A 17,770-nucleotide genomic window follows, 5' to 3' on the forward strand; every position below is an offset into this window, starting at 1 on the left:
CTCTGATACCAATTGATAACTTAATGATGAGCGAGTAGTACCAAATCGGTACTGAGAGGGGGGGTGAATCAGTACAGACAAAAATACAATCCAAAACCGGTTTGACAGCAGACACTCCAAATGACTGGCAAACAGTGACACCGGTTTGAAATAGAGTGCAACCGGTAAAGCTAAGAATGTCTGAGACAAGCATTAACTATTTACTCACTTAGCTTTTCACTCAACTCAAGACTACACTACCATTTCACCCTTATGCATAAACAGGTAATCTATCATCAGATCATAATAACAGCTAGTTCAACATGTTTTATTGATAGGCATAAAACACATAACCATCATATGCTTGACAGACAATAGCAAAGCATCACAAGATAAAAGCATCACACATGACACACATATTTTTCACATGGAAACCCAACTAGGAAAAACCATGGTGGGGATGAATACCCACAAGCTATTTTTGAACTCTTTAGAAGTCCTCTCTGTTAGGAGCCTTGTCCGATTAGAGACATTACAAAAGGTTCTGCTAGGAACCGATCCTGTTAGAGATCACCTGGTTAAGGGTTAAACCCTGTTAAAGGTTACCTTGTTAGAGGATTTCAAGAACTCAATAGCTAAAGGATTCTGAACTCAGTAGCTTTGAATTACCCTGTTAAAGGATTTTCAGCAAGCCGGTTAAGGCTACCCTATGAAGGGATTTTCCAACTGTTGAGGTGGTTAGAGGTCAACAAGTATTACAATGATCTGGTAATAGCACTCAATGCCAATGTAGATCCACTTAAGCTTCTCTTCACCTTCTGCACTTACACTCTACAGGTATCACTTCTCTACTTTTGGTCTGGCGAGAATTGTGTATCCCTTCTCTCGGATACACACACACAACTTTTGCCAACAACTTTAGAAAGAAACACAACATCGACCTTATAGGAAAACAGATAGGTCGGTAGCATAAACCCTAAACCCTAAACTTGTTAGGTTAAGGAATTCAAACGGTTCAATCCTGACCATTGAGAACATTCCATTAATTGCAACAGTCTTGATCCAATCTCAAGACATTCTCCATCATCCATTTTCACCGATTTCAAGGTGGCTGATAACCCATCACATGTTATCGCCATTTTACAGACTCCGCACATTCCCGAGGTAGATAGGAACAATCTCCTTTATGCAAGATCCTTCACGTGCACAAGGCTGATGTGGCAACATGATCTATTCTTCATTACTATGCTAACTCATCATACAATGTCACCAGTTAAGCCATATAGGCTTGAAGCACTTCAACTGGAAACCCTGAAGTTGAGACTACCAACCGGTAGTCATACAACGCTTCCATGTGCCGATTCCCATAACCATATGCTAGTTCACCTTGAACAAGCACACCGCTTCATTTTGGCACAAATGTCGGTTCACAGTGTTATGTTGGTTCTCTCATATGTCAGTTCTCACCTCTTCAGCATATTGACATCAATGACAAAATACAATGTCATTATGTCCTCATACTGGTTCACATAATGCCAACACTTTAATCAAACTTCATTCAGCTTCATCGCTTTGAATGAAGCTAAACACCTTGCTTTTCATCTAGTTCGCGATCAATCAAGTTCAGAACTGGTATCTCCTAGACATCAACTATTCTTTGAACCAACGTGTTGCTCGCACATTAATTCAAAGAGGGGCAAATGTAATGCCCTAAAAATGGTCATCTAAACCATGAGCCCCTAATCTCAACAATATCACCAAGGTCCTAACCAAAGGCAATTAAATCAATCTTGAGCACACAATTAATTTCTTTAATCATCAATGTCACATGGAAAAATTAATCACTCAATATTAATTAAATATTTATTTAATCAATTGATCATTCCAAGTAAATCATTTTAAACAATTATCTTATTTATTTTAATGAAATATCTTTTGCATATTTATTTAAATAAATCAATTTTCCATTAAATCATCAAAAAGAGGAATTAATTTGAAAAATAAATAAAAATTGCCACAAATCTTCAAAAAAGGAAACAAATCAAGAAAGAGGAATTGGAAATTATGAGCACAAATCTTCAAAAATGGAAATAAATCAAAAAAGGAATTAATTGACAAAAAAGAATTAAAATTTGAGAAAAGAAATCAATTGGAGATAATCTTGAAAAACAAATTAAAAATTGATAAATAATCTCAAAGAAAGCAATTAAAACAATTAAATATTAAAATTGAATGAAATAGAGAATAAATCAGTTTTATCTTGATTTTAGTTCAATTTCCTTCAAAACTGAGAAAAGCACCCAATCACATCAATTCATCTGGATTGTGCTTCCTCTTGGAAAATCTTGACCGCTCATCATCATTTGATCTCAGCCTTTGGTTTCTTTCTGAATTTTCTATAAATTAGGCTCTCATCTTTCATTCAAAAATCCTAGAGAATATATTGTTATTGTGTCATTTTTGCTCTAGGTTCATTGAGAATTTGCATTGAGATATTGTATATTATTTATTTCATATTGTTTAAATCACTTAGCTCATTTATTGCTTAAATCATGTTAGATTAATCTTGCATTCATCTAGCTTGAATCCATGCTCATATAGATAAAAATCCTTCGTTTAGGTGTTGTCTAGTCACTAGATAGCTTAGCAATCTGAGAGCAATCTAAACTCGCATCTACTAGAAGGCAATGGGTCGCTTTGTAATGGTTTATTATACATTTATTATTGATTTACTAACAATGCATCTAATGACTTAATTGAAGTGTTGTGTATTTCAGATACAGATACAATTCCACTTTTCACACACACACTGGTATGGATAATTGGTGAAGAGTTAGAAGTTGTGGTTTTACTGGAGTGTTGAAGACAAGAACATGCACCTATGTTCCCCACATTAGGAGATTAGGTGTATTGAACGAGTTATGATGGATTTGCCAATCACAGTCAGGAAGAACAAAGAACCGGTATAGCAGAGTTAGTTTGATCGATAACCAGTAGACTTATTGTTATGTTTTTAAGTTATGAATTATTTTGCCGATAAGAGAAAAGTATAATGAGAGGGAAAATGTAAAAGGTGGCTAGATTCAATTAACCTAGGGAATTGTTCCAAGGTTCTTAACTAGCCTAACAGAGTTCTTTATAAGGAGGTATAAGTTGTATGATTTCATGTATCATGAGTGAGAATTTGATCGAGCGATTGAAGGAGAAGTTAGGTATTGATGTCTAGTTGGTGATAGAAGCTGAGTATAATCAGATTTAATTAGGAACAAAAGTGCTAACTTCATATCAATTGAACTTGTTGTCTTCCTAGTAGTTGTAGCAAGAAAATCCTCTAACAAGGTCACTACTAACAAGGTACGGTAGGATCCTAGCAGTTCTGAAGGTGAAATCCTCTAACCAAGTGACACATTAGCTTGTCTTTATAAATACCAATAATGTGGGTAGCTCCCAACAAGGTTGGGTCCTAACAGGCCTTATTGTATATCTCTTAACCAATGTGCCCCTAACAGGGTGGTTGTATGACCTTAACCGATTAGATCTCTATACTGCAGTTCCAAGATCCTTTTGGGTAGTAATTCCCACCATGGTTTTTTCTAGTTGGGTTTCCACATCAAAAATTATTGTGTTATGGTTTTCACGCATTGTTGGATGTTTGTTTATGTGGTAATATTTATTGCATGCTTATTGATTTTCAAGTTTGTGAAATTTTTTATTAGATTTATTATGTTTTGTCTTGCATTGATTCCCCCCCCCCCCCCCTCTCAGTGCCTTATAAGTTTATCAATTTGTATCAAATCCTAATTCCCTTAAGGCTTAACTGCTTGGGAAGAATCTCTAAGGCTAACATGGGAGAAGGTTCAATGAGTTACAAAGAGCTTTCAAAAATTCTTGCAAAATCTAAAGAAGCCCTTGATGAACTAAAGGTCAAGTACAAATATTCATTGGCTAAGAGAAGAGAGATGGCTAAGAAGTTGATGGAACTCAGTGAAATCAGTTCATCTAAGGAAGCGACCATTAATGCCTTTTCTAATGAGGTGGAAAAGTTGAATGATGAAAAGAAAATCTGAGAGAATTGGAAGCCCTTACCATTAGGATGAGCCAAGAGTTGGAAGCTAGGAGAGAAATTGAAGACAAAATAAGAGATAAGGAGAATGAGATATTTAAGTTGAACCAGGAGATTGGTAGCTTGCATACACATCTTCATGAGACCAAAGAGGAAAAAGAGGAAATACAAGTTGATCTAGATATGGCTATCTCTCTTAGATAAAGTCTCACAAAGAAGAATGAGGAGCTTACTAAGGAGTTGGCTAATGCAAATGAGTTATTAGATAAATTCAACAAGAGCATTGTTATTCTTGATGAGCAGATTCAGACACAAAGGAAGAAAGGAGATACACATGGCTTGGGATACACAATCTTTGAACAAGGAGAGCCATCTGATACCAAGGACACCATGCATGAAGCCAAATCTGTACCAAAGACCAAGAAAAACATCGGTAAGAGAACCTACAAACTAGTATGTTTTAACTATCATAAGGTAGGTCATACTGCAAATGTTTGTAGAAGTAGATCCAGTACTTTTGATGGATATAGACCTAATGCATATGAAGGATATAAGCCTAGTACTTTTGATGGATATTGCTTCAATTGCAATAAGTATAGGCATAGAGCTATTGAGTGCAGGTCAAGAGTAAACAATCAAATATCTTACATGGATCAGAGGTCTAATGGTGAATGGCAGAGATCTTATAATGACTAGAGAAACCCTACTTGGCAAAGACCTTATGTGAACCGGTCTAGTCCATATGAAATGGAGAATAGATGGAATGTAAAATGTTCAATCTATCATAACTATGGTCATGTGGCTATGAATTTCTAGAGAAGAATTGATAGAGGCAATGATGGACCCTAGAGAGAATTTAGAACAACATGTTTCCATTGTCACAAACTGGGACACATTGCACAGTTTTGTAGAGCTAGAATGAACCAACCAGTCAATCAGTCTCCTGACAAAAAGGTAAGAAGAAGGTAGATGTGGGAGAAACCAGAAGTGAGATGAATAAGATATGGAGGAAGAAAAGTGAGGAGAAACCATCAAAGGAATCCAATTATTCACCTAGTGTGGAGAATCCCTCACCGGAAAACTAAGCTATGTATGAAGCTTAGGGGGAGCATATTGTCGGATCCATTTTTGGACCCCCTAAATGGTGTGTGGTAAGTGAAATCTGCATGCTTTGATGCAAAATAATGTCATGAAGTGATTTTGAGATGCAACTAGTAAATTGGATATGATATGTGAACCAGTAGCAAGTTCTAGGGTTGAACGGTGATTAGGGTATGTTCAACTAGTTTAGCATTAAATGTAGTTGGTAAAAGGAAAGAAAGGTGTTTTATAGTCTCATTTTTCACTTAGAATTTTTGATAGCACATTTGGAAAGTGACAGAAACATAGAAGAGCATTTGATTACTACTTTGGTGAATTTGATAGCGGATTGTGAATATTTGTGGAAAAGTGAATTGGTGGAATAGCATTTAGACCGGAAACCCTAGTTGCAAAGAAGTCTAAAGGTTTTTCTCTTTGAATCTGAATTTGTGTTTGAATTTTCACAATGGCTACACCACATATTGTTGATATTACCAAAAGACCTCGACCGAACTTTAAGAGACATCTATCTAGCATGCTCTACGGGGTTTTTCATGTTGAGGACATTTGATCATACATACATTGCAAATCGAAGGATTTGGCACATTTTCCATCTTTGATCAATACTTAACACTATGTGATGAACAAGGATTGATGAAGGATGAATTTAGAAGGGTGTCTGATAAGGTTTTCACCATGCTATAAACTTTCTAGATAATTTTGAAGAACATCATGTGAGATATGTTCTGAGTAGGATCCACGATTAGTTTATGTTGTTGGATAGACTGCACAAGATCACAAAAAAGGCCATCCATATTGTCACCAGATTATGGGCCACTAGTGAAGTCCTTGTTTTGAGAACAATTGTGAAGGATGAGGTTATCCAACTGACAAAGTTGAAGTGGGATGGTTGTGTCATGATGGTGAATGCTATAGAAGATCCAGAAGTGAAGTTTGCATCCATGGTCATCAACTAGAAAGTATAACATTCAAGCCGGATGAATATCATTCTCGGAGTTGCTATCCACACAACATACCAAATGTTAAAATATAATGTTGATTATGACCTAGCAAAGGCCTTGAGAGCCCAACTAGTATTGAATCTTGAATCAATCAAGATGGACAAGCAACAAAAGATCAAATTTGGTCAGTTGATTATTGGATTATTTTTCTATTTCCAAAATTACTTTCTTGGTATAGGTGATATCCAATGGTTTGTGGATACACCAACAACCTTGAAAATCAAGAATAGAATTAAGATGCTTGGTAATGAGTTCAATAAGACTATCTGAGGATACTTCAAGGAATTCTAGAAGAGAATGCATTCCAGAGAGAGGATACCATAGCATGTGGTGAAAAGTTATGAAGACTCCATTTGTTTTATGGTTGATACTAATACTTGTCAGATGGAGGATGCATATCCAAGAACTTCATGGGTCATGCCTATGGGTTTGAGGTATAAGAATATATCTTGTTTATTCATGTTGACAACCTCCTATCTAAACTGATAGATCCAATTGTACCTATGTTTGGCATATTCAAAGAGAAATCAATAAAGGTACATGTTGAATTGGCCAAACCGGTAGTGGCCAAAAAGATCAGGAAGGAGGTTGAGGAATTTGTTGTTGCACAAGGCTTCACAAAGGAGATGATTAATGAAGCAAGAACTAGATTTGAAGCAAGGAAGAAAGGAACCTCTAGTGTCTCCACTGATAGACAAACTAGGAGTAAAAATGTCAAGAAGGAGAAGCCCCCTCCTCCTCCAAAGATACAAATCAAGAGAAAAGCAAAGCCAAATGAGCCTCAAGCACCTAAAGTCTCAAAATCTATAGGAAAAAGAAAGAAAGAACAAGCACAAAGAGTTTTTAAGGTTGTAGCAGAGGAAGAGGATAAGGAAACCGAATTAGAAGGTGGTAAGAAACAATTGAGGGCAAGTGGTAAGAAGTCTAAAGTGGTTGGTTCACCCATTATCAAATCAGTTAACCCACAGGTAACTAAACTTACTTCTCTTGAGAACTTCTTGAGGAATATAAGGAAGTATGGTATATTGATTGGTGTAAATAAGCACTATAAAAATTTTGGTGATGAAGAGCATAAATAAATTGAGGATTTAGTTGTTCGGTTTATGAATCAATTAGAAAAGCATTGATTGAATTACAAGGATAGTGATGAATCAATGATGAACAGTTAGTACCAAACCGGTACTGAGAGGGGGGGTGAATCAGTACTGATAAAAACACTTTTCCTTTGAACTGGTTTGACTGAAAACACTGCACTTGACTGGCAAGCAATAACACCGGTCTAAACCAGATTACTACCGATTAAACATAGTGAAAGACATAAACCGGTAACTTGACTTTCCACACAATCTAACATCTTATTTCCTCTTCACCCATATGCATACACTAGTAATACTTTAACAAAAATGTAAAGACTTACAGGCTCAACATGCTTTACCACTTAACAGAGAATAACAAAGCATCACATGAAAAGCATCACACATAACACACATATTTTTCACGTGGAAACCCAACTGGGAAAAACCATGGTGGGGATGAATACCCACAAGCTGTTCTTTGAACCCTTTTGAAGTCCACTCTGTTAGGAGCCTAGTTCAGTTAAATAATTTACAATAGGTTATGTTAGGAACTGATCCTGTTAGGGATCACCCGGTTAAGGGATGGCTAACATACCCGGTTAAGGGATGGCTAACATACCCGGTTAAGGGTTAAACCCTGTTACAGGTTACCTTGTTAGAGGATTTTAAGAGCTCAATGATTTTGAGTCACCCTGTTAAAGGATTTATAGCAAGCCGGTTAAAGCTACCCTGTTAAGGGATTTTCCAACTATTGAAGTGGTTAGGGGTCAACAGGTATTACAATGATCTAGTAATAGCACTCAATGCCAATGCAGATCCTCTTTAGTTCCTTCCTTCTGCAAGTATCAATTCTCTTATCTAGTCTAGCAAGAATCACATATCTTTGCACTTAGATACACACACAACATTTGCCAACAACATCAACATGAAAAACAACATTGACCTTATAGGAAACAGATAGGTCAGTAGCATAAAACCCTAAACCCTAATCATTTAGGTTAATAAATTCAGTCATTTCAATCCTAACCGTTGATCATATTGTATTGATTACAATAGTCTTGAACAGATCTCAAGACGTTCTCCAATGTTCATTCTTCATCGCTTCTTGGAGGCTGATAACCCATCACGTGTTCTCCACCATTTACAGAGACTTTGCACATTCCCAAGGTAGATAGGATCAATTTCCTTCATGCAAGATCCTTCACGCACACAAGGCTGACGTGGCAACATAATCTGTTCATCATTACAATGCTAACTCATCACACAGTGTCATCGGTTGAATCACATAGGCATAGAACACTTCAACTGGAAACCCTGAAGCTAAGACTACCAATTGATAGTCATACCATATGAAACCTTGATACAAAACATTCCATATACCGGTTCACATTCCAACATACCAGTTCACTTTTTCACATATATCGGTTCACATTTCAAAATACCGATTCACTTGGACAAACATATCGCTTCACTTTTTCACATATACTAGCTCTCTTGCAAGTGCTTACTTCAATATACTGGTTCACTCTTCATCATATTGACATCAATGATAACATACAATATCATCATGTCAACATACTCTGCACATATGCCAACAATCTCCCCCTTTTCTGGCATTGATGGCAATATACAAAGATATCTTTGAGCTTCACATCTTCTCCCCCAATACTATAGATATCTTCTCCGCTTCACATCTTCTCCCCCTTTGATAACAATTCCAAAGTGAAGGCATAAACATTTATGTTCTACTATGTTGCTCCCCCTAAGGAGTAGCATCCTTCAACACACCAATCCTGAGAAAAATATATCAATGTAAGCCCTGACTGATGTGGAGCACACACCTTTAGTTCACCTCTTGAAGGGGCAGCACCCCTAATTCACCTCTCAAATAGGTAAAGGTAGCCTTCAGTAGAGGCTTGGTGAATATATCTTCTAACTGCTCCTTACTGGAAACATGTTCCAGTACAACTTCTTTGTTCTGAACCTTTTCCCTTAAGAAATGATACTTAAGCTCGAAGTGCTTGGTTCTAGAATGTAAAACTGGATTCTTGGAGATGTTAATCGCACTTGTGTTGTCACAAAATATACTTACTAGTTCAGATACAGGAACTTTGAAGCCATTTAATACATGCTTTATCCAAATTGTCTAGGTGCAGTTCATAAATGCTGTAGCATACTCCGCTTCTACTGTAGACGGAGAGATATAGCTCTGTTTCTTACTCCTCCATGAGACTAGTCTTCCACCAAGAAAGAATGCACCACTAGTTGTGCTCTTCCGGTCATCCATATTACCAACCAAGTCAGCATCTGTAAACACTTTCAAGTTGAAATCATTACTGTATGGATAGCATAATCCATAGTCAATGGTTCCCTTCAGATATCTCAGAAACCGCTTGACTAGTACCAAGTGGGATTCTCTTGGGCTTTTCTACAACCGTGCAGCAATGCCCACTACATGTGCAATGTCCGGTTTTCTATGTACTACATGGTGCAATTTACCAATCATTGATCGATATTCCTTCTCATTTACCAACCCTAAGTCATCCTCTTTGGATAATTTACAATCGGTCACCATCGGTGTACCAACCGGTTTGTTGTCTTCCATGCCAAAGGTCTTCAACACCTCTTTGACATATTTGGACTGAGTGATAAATATTCCATCTTTCACTTTTTGAATCTGTAGTCCAATGAAGAACTTAATCTCCCCTATAAGTGACATCTCAAACTCCTTTTTCATCTCATCTGCAAAATCATGACTCATCTTATCATCTCCTTCAAAGATTATGTCATCAACAAATACCTCACAAATTAGAATATGATCTCCTTCTGACTTCAGGTAGATGTTACTATCCTCACTTGTTCTCTCAAATCCTATCTTCACAAGATGGGAGTGCAAGTGTTCATACCATGCTCTAGGTGCCTGCTTTAGTCCATACAAGGCCTTATGTAGCCTACACACCATGTCATTGTCTTTTGATAGGGCAAACCCATCTAGTTCTCTATATACACCTCCTCTTCTAGTATTCCATTCAGGAATGCAAACTTTACATCCATTTGATATACTTTGAATCCCTTGAATGCTGCATATGCAAGAAGCATATGAACTCCTTCCAATCTGGCTACTGGAGTAAAGGTTTCTCCATAGTCTTCTCCTTCTTCTTGGTCATATCCTTTACACACCAGTTTGGCTTTGTTTCTAACCACTAAGCCATCTTCATTCAGCTTATTTCTGAAAACCCATTTGGTGCCAATGATATTTTTATGCTCCGGTCTGGGTACCAAAGACCATGTACCATTCTTTTCTATCTGGTCAAGTTCCTCTTCCATTTCCTTGATCCAGTCTTCATCTTCATGTGCCTCTCTGAATGTTTTGGGCTCAAATGCAAAGATCATACAAGAGTTTTCTCTGATCTTTCTTCTTGTAATAATTCTTGCATCCTTGTCTCCTACGATCTTCTTTGGATCATGATTCAACTTTACATACCTAGGAATGATCTTAGTTGTTTCCTCTTGCTTTTCTTCTCCATCCTCATCTTCATCAGCATCAGCAGCCACTGGTGTAGGAGCACTGTTACTGGTGCTTGGTTGTTTTGCAACTGGTTCCCAGAAGGTTACTACCTATTCATCTCCTACTTGCTCACTATCATTTTCCTCACATTTCTCAGAGGTTTCATCAACTCTAACATTGATTCTTTCAACAATTCTCTGAGTCCTATTGTTAAAACATTTGAGAGCTTTTCTCTTTGTGGAATACCCTAGGAATATTCCATCACATTTAGCATGAAACTTGCTCTGATGTTCACTCTTGATATAACATCTACTACCAAACACTCTGAAGTAGCTTATCATTGGTGTCTTACCGGTCCAATACTCATAAGGTGTTTTATCCTTACCCTTATTGATGAGTACCCGGTTCATTGTGTAGACTGCAGTGCTCACCACTTCTCTCCAAAAGGTGTGAGCAACCTTTCCTTGGATCAACATAGTTCTAGCTGCTTCAACCACAATCTAGTTGTTTCTCTCTACTAGGCCATTCTGCTATGGAGTTCGGGGGGCAGATAGTTGCCTCTTGATGCCATTCTCTTCACAGTATTTGTTGAATTCACTAGAAGTGAATTCTCCTCCTTGATCAATTCTTAAGCACTTAATCCTCTTACGGCTTTCTTTTTCTACAAGTGCTCTGAAGGCGTTGAACTTTCCAAAAGCTTCAAATTTGTCCTTCAAGAATGTGACCCACATCATTCTTGAGCAATCATTAGTAAGAATCATAAAATACGTATCTCCCTGCACACTCCTAGTTTTCATAGGACCCCACAAATCAGTATGCACAAGATCAAGTAAATTGTTTATAGTGAAAGGTTTACCTTTCAAGATTGAGGAAGACATTTTCCCTAGTTGGAACTCTCTACACAAAGGATTCTCTGGTTTTCTCAACATAGGCAATCCGCTAACTGCCTTGATCTTACTGGCCTTCACAATATTATCAAAGTTTACATGGTAGAGTCTCCTGTGCCATATCCAGCTATCCTCAAACTTAGCCATTAGACATGTACTGACATTAGCATTTAGCTGAAATAGGTTACCTTTGGTCTGCATACTGGTAGCCATTAGTTCACCATTCTTTCCTTTGATTTTGTACACTCCATTTCTAAATTCCAGAGTGAGTCCATTATTATTCAGTTGAGCAACACTCAAAAGGTTGTGCCTAAGACCTTCTACCCAATAGACATTGTCAGCACTGCTTCTTTCATTCAGAGAGATGGACCCTCTACCTTTTACCATACATGGTGCATCATTACCAAAATGAACCACACCACCATCATACTCTTCCAGAGATAGAAACTTACTCTAGTCACTAGTCATATGGTGAGAATAGCCACTGTCAATAATCCACTCATTGGAATTATCAAAGTGGGAGACAAGAGCCTTCTTGTCTAACACATCTTCCTTGACCACTACAAACACAATATCTTCATTTTCTTCATCTTCTAATTCCTCATCAGTGACACCTTCATCAACTACTACAAAATAGTTTCTCCGGTTTCCTCCTTTGAACTTCTTGAACCTCTCTAGTTTATCCTTGTTGTCACCATTAGGGTAGTCTACAGCAATATTTCCTATCTGGATATAAGAAAGGCATTTCAAAGGAAGCTTACCTTTGTATTTATTGGTTCCCTTGGGAAGTCTCTTGGCAAGAAGGGCTTTAAATTCCATCAGGATCTCCTCATCATCCATTTCTCTACTTTGTCTTGGTTCACCACTAGTACTAGCTTCTTTGCCTTTTCTAGATAGTGCAGCAGATGCTCTGAAGGATGATTTAGTCTTCTGAATACTTCCAACATAATTATTTAGCTCATAAGTTGTTAACTTTGCAATGATGGAGTCTAGGGATACCTTTGTCTTGTCTACAAACCTCAACTCTTGAATAGCAGCAACCCTTATTGCATAGACAGGTAATAAGGATCTCAAAACTTTGCTAACAATAGTGGAATCTTCCATTTTACCACCTGCACTCATGATATATCCAACAATAGTTTTGATTCTTATTCCATATTGTTGAATGGTCTCTCCTTCAACCATCTGCATGTCTTGAAACTTTCCCCTAAGGCTTTCTTCCTTAGCTTGTTTCACATGCTCATCACCGCCATAGATATTCTCAAGGGCATCCCATACTTCTTCGAGATTCTCTTTGTCCTGAACATCAATAAACTCAATGTCAGATAAACTGCTAATTAGGGCTTCCATGACTTGCCCATTCTCCCGAATCTCTCTCTTTTGATCATGGGTGAGAGTACCGGTAGGGATAACATAAGCATTCTCAAAATAGCTCCAATGTTGAGCACCCATGCTTCTGATGTATATATTCATTATGTCCTTCCATATTTTAAAGTTGTCTTTGTTGAACTTTGGACCTTCCCTCTTCATCATTAGAGTAGGATATTTACCTCAAGCAGTTAAGCTTACAACATAGAGGACCTAGAGGATGCTCTAATACCAATTGATGAATCAATGATGAACAGTTAGTACCAAACCAATACTGAGAGGGGGGGTGAATCAGCACTGAGAAAAATACTTTTCCTTGAATCGGTTTGACTGAAGACACTGCACTTGACTAGCAAGCAACAACACCAGTTAAACATAGTGAAAGACATAAATCAGTAACTCAGCTTTCCACACAATCTAACATCTTATTTCCTCTTCACCCATATGCATACACTAGTAATACTTTAATAGAAATGTAAAGAGTTATAGGTTCAACATGCTTTACCGCTTAACAGAGAATAACAAAGCATCACACGAAAAGCATCACACATAACACACATATTTTTCACGTGGAAACCCAACTGGGAAAAACCATGGTGGGGATGAATACCCACAAGCTGTTCTTTGAACCCTTTTGAAGTCCGCTCTGTTAGGAGCCTAGTCCAGTTAAAGACTTTACAATAGGTTCTATTAGGAACCGATCCTGGTAGGGATCACCTGGTTAAGGGTTAAACCCTGTTAAAGGTTACCTTGTTAGAGGATTTTAAGAACTCAATGATTTTGAGTCACCCTATTGAAGGATTTACAACAAGTCAGTTAAAGCTACCCTGTCAAGGGATTTTCCAACTGTTGAAGTGGTTAGGGGTCAATAGGTATTGCAATGATCTGGTAACAGCACTCAATGCCAATGCAGATCCTCTTTAGTTCCTTCCTTCTGCACTCACACTCTACAGGTATCTATTCTCTTATGTGGTCTAGCAAGAATCACGTATCTTTGTACTTAGATACACACACAACTTTTGCCAACAACCTCAACATGAAAAAAACATTGACCTTATAGGAAACAGATAGGTTAGTAGCATAAAACCCTAAACCCTAATTATTTAGGTTAAGCAATTCAGTCGGTTCAATCCTAACCATTGATCATATTGCATTGATTACAACAGTCTTGAATAGATCTCAAGACATTCTCCAACGTTCATTCTTTACTACTTCTTGGTGGCTGATAACCCATCACGTGTTCTCCACTGTTTACAGAGACTTTGCACATTCTTGAGGTAGATAGGATCAATTTCCTTCATGCAAGATCCTTCACGCGCACAATGCTGACATGGCAACACAATCTGTTCTTCATTACAATGCTAACTCATCACACAATGTCATCGATTGAATCACATAGGCATAGAACACTTCAACCAAAAACCCTGAAGCTAAGACTACCAACCGGTAGTCATACCATATGAAACCTTGATAGAAAACATTCCATATACTGGTTCACATTCCAACATACCGGTTCACTTTTTCACATATACCGGTTCACTTGGACAAACATACCGCTTCACTTTTTCACATATACCAGTTCTCTTGCAAGTGCTTACTTCAATATACTGGTTCACTCTTCATCATATTGACATCAATGACAACATACAATATCATCATGTCAACATACTCTACACATATGCCAACAAACAGATACCTAATTCTTTGTATAGAAAGTTGGAAGCTAGATGGCAGACTATAATATAGCAAGATAAAGAAATGATAGAGTATGTATTTATTCATTTACAACTAAAGACCTCCAAGGAGGAAATGCAAGAAATTATTTTAGAATCAAAACCATTATTTCATACCAAAAAGAGGTTAACAAGATTGCTTGATGGTAAATCCTAGTCTGTGCAAGCTGAGACTGAGGAAATTTTGAAAAAAAAAATTAGGAACTGAAAAAGAGGAACCGAAGAAGATAGATTCTTCTAAGGAAGAAGACCTCTCTGAAGCACTGGTAATTGAAGGTGAACTACCATATGTGATTGAAATTGATGAAACATCGGGTGTTACTCAAATCTAGAAAGAACCAGAAGGTGGTGCCACATCAATTCCTACTATCATAGAAGAACAACTGTTGGAATCCAATAACACTGAGAGGAGGGATGAATCAGTGTTATACCAGAATGATCAATTTTAGCCTTATTAAAACATGTATACACCAACTGGTATACCAGTATATACAAAATTGAAAGAAGTAAAGAAACCAATAAGCCAATCACATAAATGAGAATCATAACATACAGAATTATATGTGGAAAACCTCAAAGAGGAAAAACCACGGTGGAATTTGTGACCCACAATATCAATCCACTGGCCATATGAAGAGATATTACAAAATATAAGGGGCCTGCAGTTGCAGGAAGGCTTACAGCCTAAAACACACTGCTCAATCACAAATGGAGCCTCACTGACTATATATAAATCTAGATGACAATCCGGAGAAGTGTTGAACTGCTAAGATATCATCTTCTATGCTAAAATATAGTTTCGATTTAAATTCTGTCTATTTTGTTCTGAAACCCTAAACCCTTTACCAGAATAACCCTTACATAAATATCCTCACATACATAATATTTCTAATATATTTTTCATTATATCACATTCGCATATCCATCACAATCTCTCTTATCTTTCATCAAGATGATCTAATCCAACTGACCTATATACCCTATACAATTTATCATGCCTTATGTCAGCTTACAAAGATAATTACAATATCAAATTACATGTCGGCTAGATAACATAAATGCATGAATATCAAAAACAATTGCCAATGCCAGATCAAAGAGATATCAGCCTCCAATACCGATAACCATATTTTAAACCATGTCGGCCTACATTGTCGGTAACCAAAGTAATCCTTTTGTCTTGTCGATGTCAGTGTCGGTGTAGCGTCTGTGAAGTGTCTGTCGGTACACAACTGAACCAAAACATGATTATGGAACAAGATACCATGTTGACATCAATGAAAACATAGTGAAACCAACCAATTGAGTGACAATTGCAAACAATCTCCCCCTTTGGAATTGATGGCAACACTAATGTGAAAAATGATCAAGGTTTCATCTGCTAGTTCCATCTTGCTTACTCCCCCTGAGCTAAATATTCATTAATATAAAATACTCCACATCTCCATATCTCTCCCTAATGTATACAACTCCTTCTATTCTTTTTCACATTTATATCACTCCCCCTTTGACATCAATGCCATCAAAAATTCTAAAAAGTGTCAAAGATCCAAAATAAACTATACAATGAGTATCCAAAAAATATCTTTTCAGAGCTTAACAAATTTCAAAATTTATGGATAAGCCTTCTCCAATAGCTTGAGATAAGTATCCCAACCAGTTTTGAAAGTGTTGGAAATAGATGCAAGTCCATTTAATATAAGTGCAAAGGACTCTTTCTCATTTACCTCTGTCAATGTGGGTTTTCCAACCATATCGATACATTCTTTCTTATGTACATTTAGTGAATCCAACCGAGGACTCACCAAGCCTCTCAGACTTCTGGATCTTCTTATAATTTTGTCTCTTTCCTTCTCAAGAATATAAATTTGGCTTTCCAAAATCAAAATTTGACCATCAATGGATGTAGTCAATGAAGTCAATCAATCAAAAGAATTAGCTATATTTGCAATTTTCTCCTGAAATTATTTTATCTTCTTATCCACATTAACTATAAGTATATTAGTGTTACAACATACCCTATAAATATTTGTACATTTCTTCAAAGAATTATCTATCAGCTTCAGCTTTTCATCAATCTTCTTCTTCTTGGATTCAATCACCTGATCAAATACATCTCTTTTAGCCTGAGTGAACCTCTCCAGTGCTTTCTGGTTTGAAATTTGTTGTAAGGATTGAAAATCCTTTGAAATATACTTAGTAATTGTCTTAAGCTTGTTGGATGGGCTCACTTCATTGTCAATCTTGCACTCTGGTACTAGTTTGTGTAAAAGAGTGATTGACTTATCAATAATCCCTTTATCTGTAGATCCCTCCTTCATTATTTTTTGTGCAGCCATCATCATGAGTTCAGTAGGACTCATCTTTGTTATTTTTTTATTTACAACCTATGAGATGTCAATTGACAACAATGATGGACCAACTACCAGTTCTCTACAAGATTCCCCTTTCTTCTCCTCTGATGATTTATCCTTTATAGCTTCCTCACTTGCACTGGTGGCTTTGCCACTTTGTGTAGTCTCTGTAACTATCAGTTCCTCTATAGGAACTATAACCTCAACCTGTACATTTGTATCAGGAGGACTGTTATCCTCAAAATTAGTATGTTGTACATCATTAACTTTTGTATTCTCTGTATTACCCGATATCTCAACATTTGTTTGTACATTTGTGTCTACCTGGGGCTTGATTTCCATTATCTTAAGGTTTTTCAAATTTGAGGGTGATGTACCCATAATCCCCTTTCCTTTTCCTTCAATTGGGGTGTCTACAGTGTGTGTCTTTGATTTTGGTGAAGTAAAGAATCCTCTGTTCTCTCCAAAGAACTTAACCATGAGATGGGGGTGAATAAGTGGTTCCTAAATCTTTCTTCTTACTGATCTCACTTCAGACAATCAACTATTTACTTAACCACTAAACACTCATACCGGTAATGCAAGAGAGAAAACCAATGAGATCATTCACACACAAGAAACTCACAACACCAGATTTATGAGGAAAACCCAATATAGGAAAAACCTCGGTGAGAAGAGCTGCTGGTGACTACTGCTCCAA

The sequence above is a fragment of the Cryptomeria japonica genome, chromosome 6 (assembly GCF_030272615.1).
Source record: "Cryptomeria japonica chromosome 6, Sugi_1.0, whole genome shotgun sequence".
Taxonomy (NCBI): Eukaryota; Viridiplantae; Streptophyta; class Pinopsida; order Cupressales; family Cupressaceae; genus Cryptomeria; species Cryptomeria japonica.